Source organism: Rhinolophus hipposideros (genome assembly GCF_964194185.1).
Source record: "Rhinolophus hipposideros genome assembly, chromosome: 23".
Classification (NCBI taxonomy): Eukaryota; Metazoa; Chordata; class Mammalia; order Chiroptera; family Rhinolophidae; genus Rhinolophus; species Rhinolophus hipposideros.
Genome location: NC_138069.1, coordinates 25,027,757 through 25,047,652, shown reverse-complemented (window position 1 = coordinate 25,047,652; position 19,896 = coordinate 25,027,757). Strand labels below are relative to the sequence as shown.

Below are 19,896 nucleotides of genomic sequence, written 5' to 3'. Positions count from 1 at the left end.
GCTGGGTCATCCTGCAGGCAATTGGCAATGATTACATGGACCTCATTCAGAGTTGGGATGACAACGAGTCCACAGCTATGCAAGTAAACTGTCACCCACCGCTAGGTCATAGCCTTGTATTTATTTTTTAACTTATTAATTTAATATATTCCTTTGCTACCACAAGAGATCACATACCGACGGACCATTATCTATGTGATCTCTTACTCTCATTAGACCATCTTATTTCTTTATTATTATGCTGTTGAAAAATCGACACCACTCGGATCAATGTTCCTCCCACTCCTTCCCTTCTCAGCTGTTCCCCTCACAGTGCTGGCTTACATTTTCTCTAACTTTCCTTATAATTTTATAGTTCAATCACCCTCCTTCTTTCCTTTGGAATGTTGGAAGATCTGTGTTTACAGAATTTCTCACCCCAAACCAGAGGAAACATTTGCTTTGCAAATTTGCAGAACAAATCTGAACAAGCTACAGGGTTATTTAAAAAGAAACTATGACTTAACTTAAAAAAGAGAACCACACCAATTAGAAAATGTACTGTATATATTTAGTTTTCCAGTCTTCAAAACCCCAGTGTTCACACAGAAATATCAAGCGACAAATGGAACCTGCCTCTCTCATATACTCTTAACTGGATATTCATAACACCTGGGGTGAGGAATGAGTCTGTGGGGACTAGTTGTGGACTGCGGTGGGAGGGATAGGGTTTCTGTCCGTAATTGCCTCAGAGCGTGGCTTGAAGGAAAGCAACAGAAGGAAAGAAAGATGGCAGGTTGTGCAGTCTGACAAACTTGGCCTTAAATTGTCCCCCTGCCACATTCTACCTGGGTTAAGTTATTAACATCCACTGAAGACCTACTAGCATCAGTGCCTTAGATGCGTTATCTCATTTTATCCGCAGAACAATAAGGTAGCTGCTATTGCTACCCATCTTATGGCTGAGGAAACTGAGGTGTAAGTTGTTGAAAGAAGTTACCCCAAGGTCACATAGCTTGAAAGTAGTGATCTTATAATTTGATCCAAAGTCTACCCATTCACAAAGTTTGTCCTCTCCACTTACTATTTCCAGTTTCTAAATGAGGAAGGCTGAGGATAATTAGACTTACTTTTTTAGATTATTGTCAGATAACATATGTATGCTATGTATTGTTCACACACACGCACACACACAAAACCCACTAATTTTCACTATTCCTCTCAAAAACAAACAAACAAATAAACACAAAGTTCACAAAGGAATTCCAGAAATGTGATGGCTGAAACTCTTGGTATATCTTATTATTCATCTAGAGTCACTCACTCATAGGTCAACACATTAACAGCTATTCTAAAATGTTCTGCAGGAATAAAAAAATCTCAAAGGGAAATAAGAAACTGTTGGGACCCAGACAGGCTCTCCCCAGACTTGGAATCACTGTAGCATTCCTGCATAACTGTGGGGTGGACAGGACCCGGGTTACCTAAGAAAAGGGGAATTCGAGGAAAAGAAGTAGAGAGATGAGGCAGAGAGAGAGACATGCCACAAGGAGAAGAACTAGAGTTCTTCTTGAGTTCTTCTAAGAGAAGAACTCCATCTAGTAGTTGTAGATGAAAGCACTGGGTTTGAGCCCTAACTCTTCCCTGGTCCCCTCTAAGTTGCTGAGCTGACTGCTCTCATTTGCATAAGAGAAGTAACCATTATTGTCTATCTGTGAGTTGTCCTGGGGATCAAACATACATATAAATGAGACGGCTTTGCAAACTGTAAAGTATTAATTAAGGAGTTACAAAAGGGAGGCCCAGGGCCAATCTGGCCCCCAGATATTTCAAGGTTGGCCTGAAAGAGGGGCCCTTCAAAAAAAAAGATGATATGATGATGATGAGAGACAATGAGAATGATTTGTCAGCAGAGCCTGCTCTCCTCTGTTCACCGTTGCTGCCACCCATCCCAGCCTATATTTCTGCTACCTGTCTCTCCTTTGCAGGCATTTGTGTTTGTTCCTTTACTATATACTCACCACCCTTTATGATCAAGACAGTATACAATGAACTTCACTTATGTCCCCCGTTTGACCCAACCTTCTGTAAAATACTAATGGAGCAGAAGGCCGACCCTGCAGGGTGAGGAAGTAGAAATCTGGGAGGGCGGACATCTAGCCACATTTCCAACTCAGAATGCAAAGAACAGCACCAAGTGCATGGTTTCATGAGACTTTGCCTGATATTCTAGAGCAGCTGCCACTCTGCTAGCTCTTCAAACGACGCAGTGGAAAATGAGGACAGGATCTGACCAATCCACGACGCAGTGGAAAATGAGGACAGGATCTGACCAATCCCCTTTCTATAGGTACCAGGGCCCAGGAACTGATAAGTAACAGGCGGTACACCAGCTAGGATAACAAGGAAAACCAAACGCACGGTGGAGGAGGAAAGGAAAATGCACGCGAGAAGAAAATGCATTTCGGCCTCCAAGAAGACTGATCACGAAGCAGCAGTAAGAATTGAAAAGCCAATCTCTGGAAGGCCTCAGACAAGTGCCTCTGGAGTGTTCTGGCAGGCTGATGAAGAGCACAAATTCAGGAACTGCAATTCATACAGCAACTAGCCATTCATCCTGAAAACAAATCTGCTCTGGGCGTTCTTTACCCAGCAGTTCTTTGATTGCTAAATGAGGCTGCCGCATCGAATGGTTCTTCCTCAATCCTTCCAGGTCTGGTGTCAACCAGGTGTTTAATAACTGTCCACCAAGACCCTGTATCTGAGGGAATATAGTCAGTGGAAGATTAGGCAACACAGCTAGACCACCTCCTGAGCAGGAAAGTATTCCTCGCTAGACAGTAACATAACTGTCATGAGGATAAAAAGAATTCCAAATGAGAGACTTAGAATTTCCCTCGAAATGCAAGGTGTGAGTTTTCACCCTCTGACTAGGATATGTGAGGCTTGGCCTGAATTAAAATGCTTTCCTGACCCATCTCTTGTCTATCACGGCCTTCGAGACTCATTTCTGTCCAGTTTTCTCTGATTAGCTCTATCACACTCCTATCATTCTGTGTATCCCAACTCCTCAGGTCAAAACATTCGGGCAGAATGAGGGAATAGAAATAATACTGAATGTACAGTCAGAACACAAGAACTGGAATGATAATCCCCTTCTGCTCTACCATGTGACTGGGTCTTTACTGAACCTCAGATCCCACATCAGTAAAACAGGGTGTCATATAAATACACCTGCTATTACCATATTTCCCTGAGAATAAGACGGCTGGACCATCAGCTCTAATGCGTCTTTTGGAGCAAAAATTAACATAAGACCCAGTCTTATATTATATAAGACCCGGTCACATATTGTATTAAAACAAGACACTGCGTCTTATATTAATTTTTGCTGAAAAAGACACATTAGAATTGATGGTCCAGCTAGGTCTTATTTTCAGGGCAACACAGTATTAGAACTACAGCATGTTACAAACACTGCCTTGTAATTGTCTGCCCATTATTTTCAGTAGGTGTGACTTGTTAAAACCTGATTGGCCTGTCAGAGAAGGAGTATTATAAGGAATGGAGTTAAGGTAAAGAAATACAGCCACCATGTTACAAGGTGTTCAAGTCCGTATAAGATGAAGACAGATTCCAGACCCGCAGAGAAAAATGCAAAATTGAGATTTGGGGCAGTTATGGGTTGATAAGAATAGCTCTAGTGGGCAGGACTGAACTCTGCCCCAGGGCAGAAGCTGTAGATCATTGTGCCCTCTTTGCCCTCCCAGCTAAACGGCCTCAACACAAAGTTATTAAACAAAGCCAGAAAGATAGGGAGCTAAGGGTGAGTCCACCCTGGGGTTTAGTCATTTTATCTCTGGTGGTCCCATGAAGCTTTAAGACAACTGTTTCTCATAAAATTTAAAATTTGGGCTAGTGGTTAAATATATAGATATAGATATAGATAGATATAGATATAGATATAGATATAGATATAGATATAGATATAGATATAGATATAGATATAGATATAGATATCAACAGATGCCCCCCAAAATTGCAGGAGATAAATGTTCAGAGACCCACAACCTTGCTAACTGTTAGTACCTTTCAATGTAATTCAATCCCCTACCAGAGCTGAAGGAAATACTGTAGTCCCACTTAACCTTGGTTTCAGTTACCGGTGGTCAACAGTGGTCTAAGGAAAATTCCAGAAATAAACAATTCATAAACTGCATATTGCTCTGATTAGCATGATGACATCTTGCACCATCCCACTCATTCCGACCTGGACGTACAATCAACCCTTTGTCCAGAGTCTCCACGCTGTGTACTCTCCCCACCCGTTAGTCACTGAGTAGCCATGTCAGTTATCAGAGAGAGAGGAGAGTTGGAGGACTACTGTGTGGCATTCTCAGAAACGTGGTTCTTATAAAATTGAAAAATCAGTAATATTTGTTCTCTGTGAACCTTTACTTTTGGTTCATCTGCTCTCTTCATTACCATTGATTATATTAGAAATGGCTAACATTGAGACTTCTTAGATCTCAAACACTGTGTACCAATATTTTGTATAGAAGTATCTTATTTAATTATCATGATCACCCCTTCTACTGATGAGGAAATGGAAACTTAGAGAAGGGAAGTACCAGACCCAATTGATAGAGTCCAGTTGAATCTAACTGATGGCATCAGAACATGAACTTAGTTCAGTATGAGTCTGGAAAGAGAGTGTTCATGACCTGAGTTATTTTTGTCTCTGGCATTGCTCTTCCCTCTATAAAGACAGAACTACCGACAAGGAGCGATCCAGCAGAGCGGCTATGGCCCACCTCTGGGCTTCTTCACTCAGCATTTAAAGGCTTCTCTGGATTCTTTACAATTTCTCATCCATTCTGGCATATTTCTTGGTCCTCTGCTCACCATAGAAACCAGCTAGAAACATCTTGAACCCTAGTGGTTCATCTGGCTTGTCCTTATCGGATGGACATGCAGTAAGTACCCTGAATCCTAGTTCCACAGTGGTCACTTTCTAATCCTGTATTTCATAACTATGGAATGAAATGTGGTATGTCTGACCTCGGTATTTTCTAAGTGAGACAGTAAGAAACATTATGACTCCACGTGTGTGTGTTTTGAAATAAAATGTTTAGAACAGTTATAATTTAATAGTCCAGCTCTGCTAAAGAAAGCAAACCTTCAGAGTATACATCCAAATATTCTGTACAGGTTGTTAAGACATTTGGACAGTCTCTTCTTTCCACTCGGAATTTGTTTCTTAAATATAATAAGAACACTGAAAGCCTGTATCCTGAGAAACTTTGTTGTTCAGAGAGTGTAAAAAAAAAATTATTAATAAAAATTAGATAAACGTTAATGAGGGAACTATGTTGAATACCTGAACTCAAGTGAAGGCTGGGGAATTTTTTTTTTTTTACATTAAAATCCACACCTGCTCATGACTTCACATTTTACTCCGGCCCTTTTCATTCAGGTTGTCCTTGAGCTTCTGTAATTGACACCTCAGATTTTCTGTTCAGCGAAAGGTCTGAGATCTCAGTATCCAAACGGGTGACACATCTGAAATGCTCAGTTTGTCTGTTTCAAAGTACTGCCTGGATTGATTCAGCCGTGGTGCTTCTGGGTAGAATGGTTATGGGCCAGGTTAAAAAAAAAATACACTGGATGGAATTGCCTTTCAAGAGTTCAGTTATTTTTGCTCTACAGACTTGGCCATAAAATCATAAATTAAGAAATACTCTCAATGGGTGAAAACCCTTTCAAAGAGTCACCTATTTTTGTCTTGACTTACTATTTAAGAAACTCTTCTTCACAACTAGCCAAACTTTTTCTTGCTACAATTAATAAAAAGGCTACATTGCATTGTTTAACTTTAGCATAGACAGGGAAGTCTTCCAGGCAATCATACAAAGTTGTGAAATTATCAAGATAAAAATCACAATCACATAGATGATAGGCGTTTGGATTAACTGGGGATTTGGGTAACTGATTGCTGGCTAAAAATCCTCTTCTGATCATTGATTATTTATCTTGATAATCTCTTTCCAAAACGTGCAATTTCACTTTCTGACCCAGTAACTTTTATTTCTCTTCCTGTTCTTCAGTGGTTTCGTTTTCATCTGTCATAAAAAGTTGGGTTGCTTTCCTCTGGACCATCTTAAGTGTTGGCACTTACTTTCTAAAATGGAGAGGCTTATGAAGGCAACCATTGTTTGTCACACCATCCTATGCTATATTATTTATATTCTACCTAGCATTCCAGGCGACTTTTCAAGACATGTTCTCATTCATTCAGCCTCTGCTTAACGAAATGTTTTGGTAACCACTTAATAAATAAGGCTTGGCCTGAATAGAACTCTGGAGACTGAAGGGAACACATCCAAGAAGATTAGAAACTTAGAATGGCACATCACTTTATAGATGACCTATTCATAGGGCCTTTGGTCACCTTTGAAGCTCCCTCTAAGAAAGACACCCAACCCAGGCTTCTTTGGTTCTTTCTCCTCACAGAAAATGTTACCACTTCTAACCATTTCTCAAGCCAAAGCCCTAGAAGTCATTCTTGATTACTTTTTGACTCTCTAAAACATCAGTAAGTCCTAACCCCTCAATCTCCAAACTTCATTTCCAATATAACAACTTCTCACCAACTCCACTGCAATCAGCCTTTAAAAATGACCATTATCTCTTATCTGTAACAGCTTCCTACCTGGTCTCCCAGGTTTTACTCTAGTCTCCTTACCATCCATTATTTTTAGGCAAATAAACACATCGCAATCTTACACTCAGGGATGGTCACCAAGGTTAGTATATGTCTTTGTGCACCTTTTTCTGTGCGTGCATGGGTCGTTTTTTTAGCCAAAGTAAGAACATTATATCCCAGTCTTGTAACTTTTTTCTAGTTGCTATCACCTCTGCATTTTGGTAATTTTACAAATTTCTCCAGTCATCCTGAAATGTCATTACAGCTATTTCTCCCCTATTCCAGCATCATACTTTAATCACACTCTTAATTTAGTACAGTCTCTTTCTTAAGTTTTGGACTTACTGAAAAGACTGAGCTAATTTTCTTAACATCCTTTTTACATGAATATGTTCGATGTTTGTTTCTGTAAAATCAGATCAGTTGACTCTCTTTCTTAAACATATTAATGGCTGCTCACCGTAGAATAAAATTGAAACTCCTATTATGGCCTATCGGCCTTATGATCTGGCTTCTGCCCAACCTCACTGATTTGATCCTCTCACACTCCTCCCTCTTCTCACAAAGTACCAGTTATACAGGCCTAATCTCTGACCCCCCAAAACCCCAAGCTTTTCTCACCTCAACTCCTTTGTATTTGCCCTCTTCTCGCTGATACTCTCCTAGCCTCCAGTCTCAGTTCACATAGCACTGCTTCTGAGAGGCTTCACCCACTTTCCAATATAAATGAGTCACTGACCCCTCTCTTTGGTAAGTCCTTATGAAACATGGCCCTGTTTTCATGTGCTTGTGTAGTCCTCTTCCAGACTGACTCTGGGCTTGCCCACATGATTTGATTTGGCCAATGAGACATCAAAAAACTCACAACCAGATATGCTTTGAGAGCCCTCACACCTCAGGGCTTAATGTCCAGCTGCCGTTCTATAAAGAACTTTGGGGAGGAATACGGAACGATGACAAGGTAAAGAGACCCTGGAGGATGAGATGTCTTGGGTGTTCCAGCCACAACCAGCCTCCCCTATGAATGCAGTTGCATGCGTCCCTTCAGCTATCGCACATAGAGGAGGAGAATTACTCAGCTGAGGCAGTCAGCTCAAGATTCATGAGAATTAATAAATAGTTGTCGTAAGGCAGTAGACAAGTTAGGGTGCTCTTTACACTGCACTAGGTAACTGAAAGAGTTCTATCTTTCAATGTACTTCATAGTAGCGTTTACCACCGTCGGAAATAAACAGACATTCCTGCCATTGCCCATCTCCCGCCATGGTCAGCTGCATGACAATCAGAAATCCTGCCCGATGGTTTACCACGGTCCGTATCTTCAGTGTCTCTGACAGTGCCTGGCACCTATTAGGTGCGCAAGAAAATTTGTTTGGTGGATGAATGAATAAAAAGCTCCAAGACTCTTAAGACAAGTTGAGGGAAAATGTATAAAAGACAAGCTGGAGCAGAATCAAAGATCAAGTAGGCCAAACTTTCTTGTTATTGGGGAGGAAAATGGTAAACCCAGAGAGGAAAAGAACACACATGACGTAGAGCAAGGCCTATACAAAAGATAAGAATCTGCCAACGTGGTGTTCTGGAAAGCCAGCCACTCAGAGCCCAGGTCCCAGATTCAAGGACACAGAAGGCTCCGAAAGTACTCAAAGTTAAGTGATATCGGCAAATAAGATTTCAGACCGGAAGCGTCTGCACTTGGAGCTGAAGTCTGGTTGGAGTAGGTCTCCATGGTGCTGGGGACGGTGGTCTTGGGCATAAGCCTGCTTTTTCTGTGCAACCTCTGAGTTGTCACAATCGCACGTCGGGACTCTAATTGCTTGACAGTGGTCTATACCTTCACAGAGGCCTGGTCTCACAACTCCTACTATACAGTACTTTTCCACGACAACATCCTGCCTCTGAGCTGTGTGAGCATTTCTTTTTTTTCTAAACCATAATCTCAGCCAGTTTTACTCTGTGATACGATCCAAGCACCGACATGGACACACTCACCAGCCTCTATTCATCATTTACAATATGTCAAGCCCTCTGCGAAGTGGTTACCGTGCATTATTTCATTTAAAGTTCATAGCATCTCTTAGGGGTAAATACTATTCTTGTTCCCATTGTACTGGTGAGTAAACTAAACATCAGGGAATTTCGGTAACATATCCAAGGTGAGCAGCTAAAATAAGTGAAGTCCTGCTTCTCATCTCTGTCTTCCCGTCTGCAAATCTGTGACCTAGGGCCTTCTCTTTGTGATGCCTGAAGACTGGCATCACAATAGATGGGCCTGCCTCACATGGGCCTGCATGTGCCAACCTCAGCCCGATTCTCAATGCTGGATACCCCTTCACAGCAAATTTCACTAGGAGGTACCTCATTGCTTTGAGTTCAAATTCAAATTCACTGTCAGGCTTACACTGAGAATTAGTGAATATTTGCTTGATATGTCAGACCTCCGTGCGGCTCGGGAATAGTTCATGCCTTAATTCACCCAAAAGTATCTAATTGTGCATTTTTCAAATCAGCTGGCAGACTCCTGAGGAACGTATTTTAAGATAGAGGAGATATATAAGAGCGTGGCTATATGAAAGAGAACTTCCCCTATATCTGTATTTTGGCACATTCTGTCCTGTGCAAAGACTTAGTTCTGTTTATGAATAAGAAATTGTCATTTTGCTTATAACCTTAGCTTAAGGAATCCCGAAGACCATCACAGTTTTTAGTAATATATCTTTTTCTTTGAATCCTTTCTCACAAATACAGTATGTAAAAGACCATGTTTCTCTCTTTTTCAGAAGGAATGTGTGTGTGGTGGCAGCAGTGGCAGGGTTGGGGAAAGTTAGTGATACCTGGCTCCTTGGCTCTCTCCTTTTGCCAGACAACCTGAGGCTGGAAAAAGCCACCTACTCTAGGTCACACAGTTTTCCAGGTGACAGTATAATTAGTCACCTGTGAGTGCTGTCACTTAGTACTTTTATGCCGAAATGCACAACTTAGTTCAATGCATGCACCACTTCTTTTCTTAAGTAACAAGCAGTTTTTCTTCTTCTGCCTCAGCTGACTCTAAGAATTGTTTCTCCTTGTTTTCCAGGCCCACCTCTCTGGTTCCTGTGTGGTGCACACTGGTTGCTGTCTCCAGACTGGGTTGCCTAGCAACCAAGCTCTGCAGGCTTCCTAATAGACAAAGGCTTTTCCTTCCAGTCCAACTGCTGTACTAATGCTCGTTGTTGACAAAGGAACAACTCTTTGCTGAGCATACTCTGTATTCTGGAGGCAGGTTTGGGAACTTGGTGCCAGGAGCTATACACAGCTCTTCTAAACAGGGAGAAGGAATGGAAGTGTGAGGCCCAACTCACTATCGTACACAGACTATTTTCTGTATGCATAGATGTGTGTGCATGTAATTTCGGGTCACTCACCAGAAATTACTTTACAGGAGATGTTTTGTCACAGTGGCGTCTGAATTCAGAGAATACTTCACATTGCCATCTATTATACTTGTCCCATACAGCCCATTAGATGATTAGAAATCATCTAATATTGCAAGATATTCATGTACATAGTTTGAAATTATTTCACACCTATCCATTAAGTGGCTTAGATTTAAGCTCCATTTAACTAAAAACCTTGAATCCGTAGAGCACTTTCAAATCCCTCCCACTGGATCCTAACATTGTGTTATCTCCAAGGCAGACAGGACATGGTAGGCAGGGCATTCCCACTTAACAGAAGATAAGGTGACTCACCCACAGGTAGACAGGGAAAAGGAGACGAAGCTTGTTCTTTAAGACCAACCCTTCAGAGTCTTCTGGCTCCAGGGGCTTGTTCAACTCTGGGACAGATGTATCTTCATGTGAAAACTAATTTGATATTGGTGGCTTGTCTGCAGAGAAAGGAGGGAGGGGGAGGGTCATTCTCTAAACTAGTAAATAAGCTTGGAGAAATATAACAACTTATTCTGGTTTACTCAGCAAAGCTGTCACCCTCTTATCTTTCTGAATCGAGGCAATCAGCCATTAAACACTATATTACTGATGTCTCTGTGGTTTTATCATGAGACAGCATGAGGATACATTTAGAAAGAGAGGCAAGGAAATAATTTTAAATATAGATGATGGGCAAAATGCAGTTAATACACCCACTATTGAATATGGCAGGGATTCATAATCTTTTTTTTGTTTTTCTAAGAAAAAGCGAGATAACTAACTTAATGAGGATAGGCATTTTCTTTGACTTTGTGCCTTCTATATGCTCCGCAGAGCCTGGTCTATAGACCTCATACCATAAATATTTATAGAACTATAGAATAGAAATAAAGAAAAAAATAAGGAACCAGTGTCTTCCCCAATACAACCAAAAGAGCTTGTGTTCAAATTCCTACCTCATATCATCAATTAGGCTACATACCATTACCTTAGGTTCAAAATCAGGAAGACCTTTCTGGCATTTTAATAGTGCTAAAGTCTTGGAATGTTTTCCAGAGGAAGATAAAAGATCTTCCCTGTGAAACAAGACTAGCTGCCCAACTCTAAGGCCAGAGCTTGTATAATTCAGACTGGGAACAAGAGGAAGATTCAGCCAAACCAGAAACGCACTTTTAGACCCCCCAGTATTATAATTCCTCTTCTTCTTCTTCTTACTATAATTCAATAGTAATCCATCCTTGAATACAATGATCATCAAAGAAATTACCTCGTTCCTAATCTATTATTATGAGGGCAAGTTCATCATACCACAGAGCGTAATAGTCAAAGCCTAAAATTCAGAATCAGATTGACCTAGGTAAATGTGTGACCCTTAGGCCTCTTCAAACTGGTTTCCTTATAAGCAAACTGGTTTGCATACAGCACCTGTGTCAGAATGTGGTTGTAAACACTTAATGAGATAATTCTTATAAAGGTTTTAGCTCAGTCTGGCCTATAGAGCTCAATAAATGCTAGGCATTAGTTTAAATAATAATAATAGTAATTTAAATAAGTACATATTGGTTATTTGTTTTTTTGAGGGGCCCATGTCCTTTGACCAAAGTCCTAAGATGTCTCAAACTTTTCAATTGATTCATGGAAAGAGTCCCTAGTACATTTCTAAGAAATGTGTTCAAACAGCATTTAACAAAATTTAGTACCTCACTAGGTCCAGGGAGGAAATTCTAGAGAAGTAGCAGTCTATACTTTTTCCATGGAGTTTGTTGTTGGGAGCCCCACTATCTCCTTTCTTTTTTCCATCCCCACCACCTGGAAGGAGGAATTATTCAGTACACACTGTTCCTGCCCCTCCCTGTGCTGGATGGGAACCTACCATGTTTTTCCATCACATGCTAGATTCTTCCGACACCATCTGTTCTCCTAAGCCCACAACACAGTTTGCCTTGCTGCACAAGCCTACTTGAAAATGTCGAGAAGAAATGTGATGAATGAGTCTGAGGAATGTTGTTTACCTACCAACCATCCACCACTGAGTGGTAGGGATGCGGCTGGATAACAGTACAGTCTTACAACACTGGGATTCTATGATTAGCCCTATCAGATATGTGACAGAGTTGGAATGACAGAGACAAGGGCTCATTCTAAAGATTTTTCAATCCAGAACCTGCTGCTACGAATCCTACCTTAGCTCTTATTTACTGAGTTCTTAGTTTGCACTGGGCACTATGTTAATTACCTTCCACGTACAACACAATCCACACACACAACACTCCAAAAGGAAGATAGCACTGTTACCATCCACATGTATAGTCGAGAAACCAGAGGCTTGTGAAGACGGGTGAATTATAGTCACGCAGCTGGCAAGTGGCAGAGTTGGAATGTGAGCCCAAGTTATATGTGTCCAGACTCTCTTTCCTTGACCAATGCTCATGCTGCCTCCCACAGGTAAACTGAGAACCAATTGACTTGCACTCTCCAGTCCCACAATTACAAAGATTTTGTTTCCTGGACTTTCAGTTCAGTTTTGCTTTTGTGGTGACCCTAAACTGGAAGAATGTTCATTAAAGACAGAGATCATGATACATTTACACACACACACACACACACACACACACACACACACACCTCCTCCAATCATGTATTGTAGGACCTCAGTAAATATCATTGGTAGGTGGTTTGTCAAATGGGGACAAAGATTGGGGTAATCAAATAACTTGTCATCCAAATCAGAGAATGTTTGAGAAGGAAAGGGTTCCTACTAAAATTTTGCCAGGACAACAGCTACAAATAGAGATTATCCTAGACAAACCGGGCCACGTGGTGATTCCAGTTATAACCCCATGTTCTCCTGCCATATCTATTCAGTGGTATGAATTCCCTCTGAGATAAAAGTTAGAGACCACCTTTAAAACAGTGAAATTGGAACACCAAAAAATGGAGCCATCTATCCTAAACACAAACCCGGAAACAGAGTCTATCAAAAAGACAATTGGATGTCACCCCGATTTTGTTTTCCCTTTTATAAATGTTTGTGTGAGTCTTTTTTCTTACTCCTCAGCAGATGCTACCTGATTTGTGCTCTGGCTAATGTCACTCACGTCAAGAACGTTGCCAAGTGCAATGAGGTGCTAGTGACACCAGGAAAGAAGACGAGCAAGGAGAATGGCAGCTGGCTGCATTTCCTTCATGGAGAATTTTAATGAATCAAGGCGCATCGCGATAGAGTACATCTGTACATGCTAGAAGCAAAGCAGAATGCTCTCATTCCAAACTCTGTGACCTGAGAAACCTGTGGTGGGCTCCACCCGCCTAACGGGGCTGGATTGGTCCCGGATGGAGGACTGAGGACTGGGAAATACACGCAGCAGCTGCAGAGCTATAGAAAAGCTGCAGAGAAGTGGTGAGGAAACCTGAATTCTCTCTCTCTCTGTGCTACTCCCCAGCTTTGTGACGTAGGCGAATTATTTGTCTTAATAGAGACTCTGTTTATTAACAATAAACATACTCTAAAGCTACCTTAATCAAAAATAGTAAAACAAGTAGTTTCATTCAAGGATCCATGGGCGTTTCATGGAAGCTAAAGGCAGGAACACAGCAGGATATCAAAAGTAGTGGATAAGGGAGCTTAAAAATGGACTGCAGGCTAGGACTTCAGGAAGAAAACTCACTTCTTCTTTCATTATTACTTCTTTCGGTGAATTTGCTTCCTCCTCTTTTCTGTCTTTTGTTTTCTCCTAGTCAGCCTGGTAGAAGACAAGCTAACCCAAGTTTTCATGGTATAGGTCCAACCACCAGGAGAGACTGAATCTCAATTCTCATTCTCGCTTCCACGTCTAATTTCCAGCCAAAGATCTGGTTGGCCAAACTAGTGCCAATTGTCTTCCCCAGACCCCAAGGGTGTGAATAGAGGGCATATCACTTGTAGATACCATGCCTGAGGCCCTCTTCTGTGACCCAATAGAAGAAGGTGAATTTCGTTCCCATGGCAGGGGGACTGTTTGTGAGCTGAGGCAACATTTTCAAAAGCATCCACTAGTTTTATTCCTTCAAGAGTAAAACCTGACTTCTCTTCCCTTGTGTGGTTTTGAGTCTTAAATGATTCCATGTACAGGAAAAAAAATTGTGAAATGCAAAGGGCTTTATATTTGTCAGGCACAAGCTTTAAACTTAAGTCACTCTGTGAGTCAGATGTAAAGCAGTCATATTTAAGCCTATATCCTCTGGATTCCTAAGCTGAGTACTGTAGTACTCCTTCCATGGATACCTGGTAGGTGAATGTCATTGCCAGAAAACAAAAAAACAAACAAAACAAAAAACCACTTTCCTAATGCAAATGTATGGGTTTAGAATTCACTGACAAGTCAGAACCTCTTGCTCTCTAAGTGTGTAATCAACTCTCTTATTTGCATTATGTAAACGATACCTTGTATAATTTCATATTCATAATTGTTATCATTAATAAACTCCGTTGTTATTTCTCTAACAGAGCTCTGAGATGCTGAATTATTAAAACGGTAAACAGAACGTACGGAGTGCAGAATGCATGAATCTTTTGTGATACTGACAGATTTGGTTCATGACCTGCCATAATTATTAATATTACTACTTATTTTGCCAGGGTAGGTTGTCAACATGGGTACTAAGTATGAAGCAAGCAAGACTCCTCTACCCAAAACTTAATTCTCCAAGGAATGTCACTGAAAAAGGAAAGGCTACACAGCTCACTAAAGCCCTGAGATTATAATCAATCCATCAAAAGATCTCTACTAAGGCCTGTGATAGGCAAAGACTTAGCAACAATGTTGGGGTTTAGGAAAGGGCTAGGATGTGAAATAATATTCTAGAAGTATTTTATTGATAGACACCCCTCCCCACCTATGTCTGATCTGGATTTTCCCCCCAACCCTCCATAGAAGTGACTTTGTAAAAAGAACACCCACCAACCAGATTCTAGTTCTGACTCCCTAACTACGGGCCTCAAATTCATCACCATTCAGGGGTCATAATTATAAGGAGCAGCAGAGAAGAGTTGAAATTCAAGGTTTCAGGCATGTTTTTTTCCAAGAAAACCTGGAGTGATATGTGCCCTGGTAAACATGAGCTATGTTGCACAGAACCAGTGAGAAACTAGGTAGATCCAACATGTGAAACCCTATTCAGGTAAATACAAAAGGCTCTCAGCTCTACAAGAAGGAGGGTACAGTTCAGATTATTGAGTCGTAGTAACCATCTGAGCAAGTAAAACTTGTGGAGCTGAGGAAGGAAAAGTGATAAGAGATGGACTATGAAAAAGGAGGCGAAGGGAGAAAGAAAACGCACAATAACATTGAACAGACTGAAAGTTTAAAAAGAAAATAACCACTTGAGGAGTGGCTGTTCTTTACATTCTCAAAGGTGCACATGTGCAAACATACAAATGCGGACACACGTAGGGACACGTTCCCTCACCCAACAGACACTGTGATGTACACACAATCTCATCTTCAATATGAACTCGTGTCCACTCACACACATAAATACACTGCCACAAGTAATACCCCCCCACACACACACACACTCTGCCCCCTGCTTGTTTCCTTTCATCCATGAGAGTGGCAACAGCATCTGAGCAGAGGTATCTGAAACAAGCGTGGAAATGGAGCATAGAGGTTCTCTAAAGACAGGCTTAAAGACAGAGGCTGTCTGGCCAAGAGTCGATCAGGAAAACAGAAAGACCTAATCAAATGCCAACAGAAAGGTCAGCATGACTGACTCCTGCTTCCTAAAGCAAGTGGTAATTTTTCTGTGCTTCTGAAAATAGAACTGAAGATGGAAGAAATTGAGGTTAATGGCTGAGCACTATCATTAGCCAGATTGGTGCCTATTTTGGAAAGGATATTTTAGTGACATGTTTACCAAATGGTCCTATTCAAATGCTAGCTAAAATAGGAAGTTCTAGGAACATACATCATTATCCTTCTAGATTCATCTCCCCAAATGCACATAGGAATCAACTGTGACACAAACATACAAACGCACCCTTGGGAACATCTGTAATTATCAAATATGTTACTCCTAATGCCCATATTGGCTTTGAATTATTAAATAGGCTTTTAATTGTATATCTGAATGTGCTACTACATAAAGGAAAGGGCTACTGAGTTCACTTGAGAGCGACCATTTATTAAGTACTCTGTGTAGTCACTGTCCCCACATTTTCACGTGATCTCATTTAATCCTGACAACAATTCTATGGAGTAGGTACAACTTTTATCTCTATGTTGTAGATGAGGAAACTGAGACATGGAGAAATTATGCTGAGGACATATTATGCGTAATATCACAAATAGTATGCTGAGGAAGAGGCAGAGCTTGAATTTGAATCCAGGTGGTCTAATCCTGAAAGACCATTCTAAAATGAGGATATTTCATTCCGATGCCAACTACCAACTGGTATGTCTATAATGCTATATAGAGAGGTACTTCTGACTGCATCTGGGCTTGACAAGAAGGAGTGCTGTAGTCAATGACGTGTGCCACAGGTAGGGAGGTGAATGGAAACATGCATAGTGAGTATTTGCAACATTGACCTGGATTCCAGAAGATAAGCAACACTAATCATATGCGCGACCTTGCCCAAATATGATAGGTGAGAAGTGAAGAATCAAAGATAATAGCAACATTTTTATGGGTTTGAATATAAGCAAGGACCTCCTAGTACAGTGCTAGATGGCTAGAACAGTTTAATATCTTAAGATCTTAGATTATTATCCTCCAGATTACAACATGATTTCATAGCTACAATCTTGGTTTTTTAAACTCTGTCCATGCCCATGTCTATTACTAAAAATAAACAATAAAGCTCTTGTGTGTGCTTATAATACAGTGGGGATTTAAATACATGCCTAAAAGTCATATGACAGTTAAAGAAAGTGACCTTTTCATACCCAAAACAACAACAACAAGAAAAAAACAAACAAACAAACAAAAATCCTCAGTGGAGAAGACAAGGAAATGGAAGTGAAATTTTAACACTTAAACAATGCTCAAAAGGTATGACCGTTCTACCCATCCAAAAATGTAACACTGCGCCCACCTTCCTAAAACAATATGATGCTTAATATGAACATTGATATGGGTAAAGAGAGTATGCTGTGTCAATTTAAAATTTACGACAACTTCCAAAAGCCCTGTTTAGATAACTTACCAAGGTCATTGAGCCATTCCAAACAGATTCAGAACTATTATCCCAAACTGCTAGAACCAGTTTATTTTCCCCATGGCCCCAAGTTTGCTTTTGCAGTGTGGGATGAACCAAGCATGTCTCAATCTCTATTATAACCAGGGTCTATGCGCTGACGACTGGCAAGAAAGAGGGCTGTGGACTGTGACCATGGAAGGCTTGGCAGTCAGCCTGGCTTCATTTGAATCGCACTCTCAAGTGACAGAATTAACCAGCCACAAAACTTGAGTTCACTGAACAGGAAAAATGAGGTTGCAAAAAAAAAAAAAAAAAGTTAATGCAATCTAAATCTGTTAAATAGAACAACAGCCATTTATTTATTCCCTGCCTTCCTTCAAGAAAGATTTAAGACCTGAAAACAGTTATCATGTTTTAAACTTTTTTTTTTAAAGATTTCATTGGGGAAGGGGAACAGGACTTTATTGGGGAACAGTGTGTACTTCCAGGACGTTTTTTGTTTTTTTTTCAAGTCAAGTTGTTGCCCTTTCAATCTTAGTTGTGAAGGGCGCAGCTCAGCTCCAGATCTAGTTGCCGTTTTCTAGTTGCAGGGGCACAGCCCACCATCCCTTGAGGGAGTCGAACCGGCAACCTTGTGGTTGAGAGAACGTGCTCCAACCAACTGAGCCATCCAGGAGCTCAGGGGCAGCTCAGCTCAAGGTGCTGTGTTCAATCTTAGTTGCAGGGGGCACTGCTCACCATCCCTTGCGGGAGTTGAGGAGTTGAACCAGCAACCTTGTGGTTGAGAGCCCACTGGCCCATGTGGGAATCAAACCGCCAGCCTCCGGAGTTAGGAACATAGAGCTCTAACCACCTGAGCCACCAGTTATCATGTTTTACCTGATACTTAGAAGTTCTATCATATTGAAAACGGATTAGGTTTTTAAATATGGTTTTAGAAAAGAGAATATGGGTACTAGGGTACTAGAACATGGGTACTAGAAATTCCAAAACCTGTCCAAAAAATTTTTTAAAACTGTCTATGATGTAGTGAGTGCCAGTAATATCTGAGCTGTTCATTTCCAAATGACTCTACAAATGCTGTATGTCAGGTGGCTAGAAGGGACTTGAGAATATCACGCATTTAACTACCTCAGGATCATAGACAATCTAAGATATCTTTTCACCTTGACTAGGCACTGGTGTGAAAGATTTGGTATGCTTTATTTGCTAAGCACAAGAAGTCATGGGGCAGGAAAAGGAGTGAGGGTTTTTCCATAAGAAGCAGCAGAATTTTTTTAAACCAAAATTAAGGAGAGTGGAGGCATGTCACATTACTGAATGGACTCAGATGGCTGAGATGAGAGATCACCTACTTCCATCATCATAGGATTTACTCTTTTATTTTTCCCCACATAAGAGTAAAAATTGTGCCATCTATATCTACTTCTGAGTTTCTGAGAAATAGATTACACTGTCAGCCATTCTGGAAAATTGGATGATAGCAAATCATTCACTTAACACTGGAGGGGAGTATTAGTCCAGTTCCCTTGAACTGAAGGAGGCTCAGGGGCAATTCCAGTATCCCATTCTTCTCTCTCTTTGTGAATTCTGTCATTATCCTTGCAAATCAGCCCACCTGTTCAAGCTATTTGTAATGCAGTCAGGGACCTCATCTCCCCCACCCCAATGTAATACCTTATTATACATGGGTAGAAAGAATGAAGCTACTTTTTCATCTGTTCAGCGACTTCCAGGCTTTTTTAAAAAATAAATCTTTCTGCTAATCAGAAGGTTTTATATCCGATTTCCTTTTCCTTACTTTGCTGATACAGTGGTAGACACAATAGCTGCGTGGGGCCATTTTCTAGCCAACTTGCCACAGGATGAGAGACTGTATTCAAAATTCAGTATCACAATTCGCCTTTCCAGATGCGTAAAATCATGGCTTCCATTCAGCAAAGAGGACAATACAAATAACAATGGCTACAAATAGGAACATAAAAAAAAATCCTTTCCTTATAGTAGGCGCTGAATATATTTAGAACCAAAGACTACAAATACAGCCATAATAAGAAAGTCTACTAGCATAACAGCCCAGGAAGATGAGGTGGAAAAGCTGGGTATGAGGCAGTAGGAAGCACAGTGTTGGTGTCTAGTTGGAAATTCTGTGTCCTCCCTAAGCATATTGTAATTCAACAACAATATCAGTAACAACAATGATAAAATAGTGTGGCTTCACCAAATGCTTGAATGCTTTCAGCTTGTAGAATCCCATCTTTAAAGACCACCTGATCCAGTGGTTCTCAACTCTGCCATCATATTGAAATCCCTGGACAGCTTTTAAAAGCAGCCAATGCCTGGGCCCCCTACCATATCAAGTAGATGAGCATCTGTAGAAGTGAGAACCAAGCATCAGTGTGATTTAAAAATTTCACCAGGGATTCTGTTTGCGTTTTAAAAAGGTGTATTAGGGTGACAACACGGATGGAACAGAAGATGCTAATGTACAGGCATGAGAAAGGAGAAGAGAAAACGAAAGCTGAAAGGAGTAAAAGGGTTTGTCCAAGATCATCCAGGCACTCGGCAGGCAGCAAGTGCTGCCTTAATTATCAATGAGTAACTCAGAGGTTCCAAACTAG

The 19,896-nt window shown here is 40.8% G+C and overlaps 1 long non-coding RNA gene across 1 annotated transcript in view; it reads right to left on the bottom strand.

Annotated features, from left to right (window-relative positions):
- Positions 1-17,420, bottom strand: part of LOC308491565 — a 38,313-nt gene extending 20,893 nt beyond the window's left edge. Inside the window, exons 1-2 of the long non-coding RNA XR_013992378.1 lie at positions 17,282-17,420; positions 10,417-10,553 (exon numbers count right to left, since the gene is read on the bottom strand). This is a non-coding gene — a long non-coding RNA (uncharacterized lncRNA). The remainder of the gene's footprint in view (positions 1-10,416; positions 10,554-17,281) is intronic.
- Positions 17,421-19,896: the final 2,476 nt, after the last annotated feature.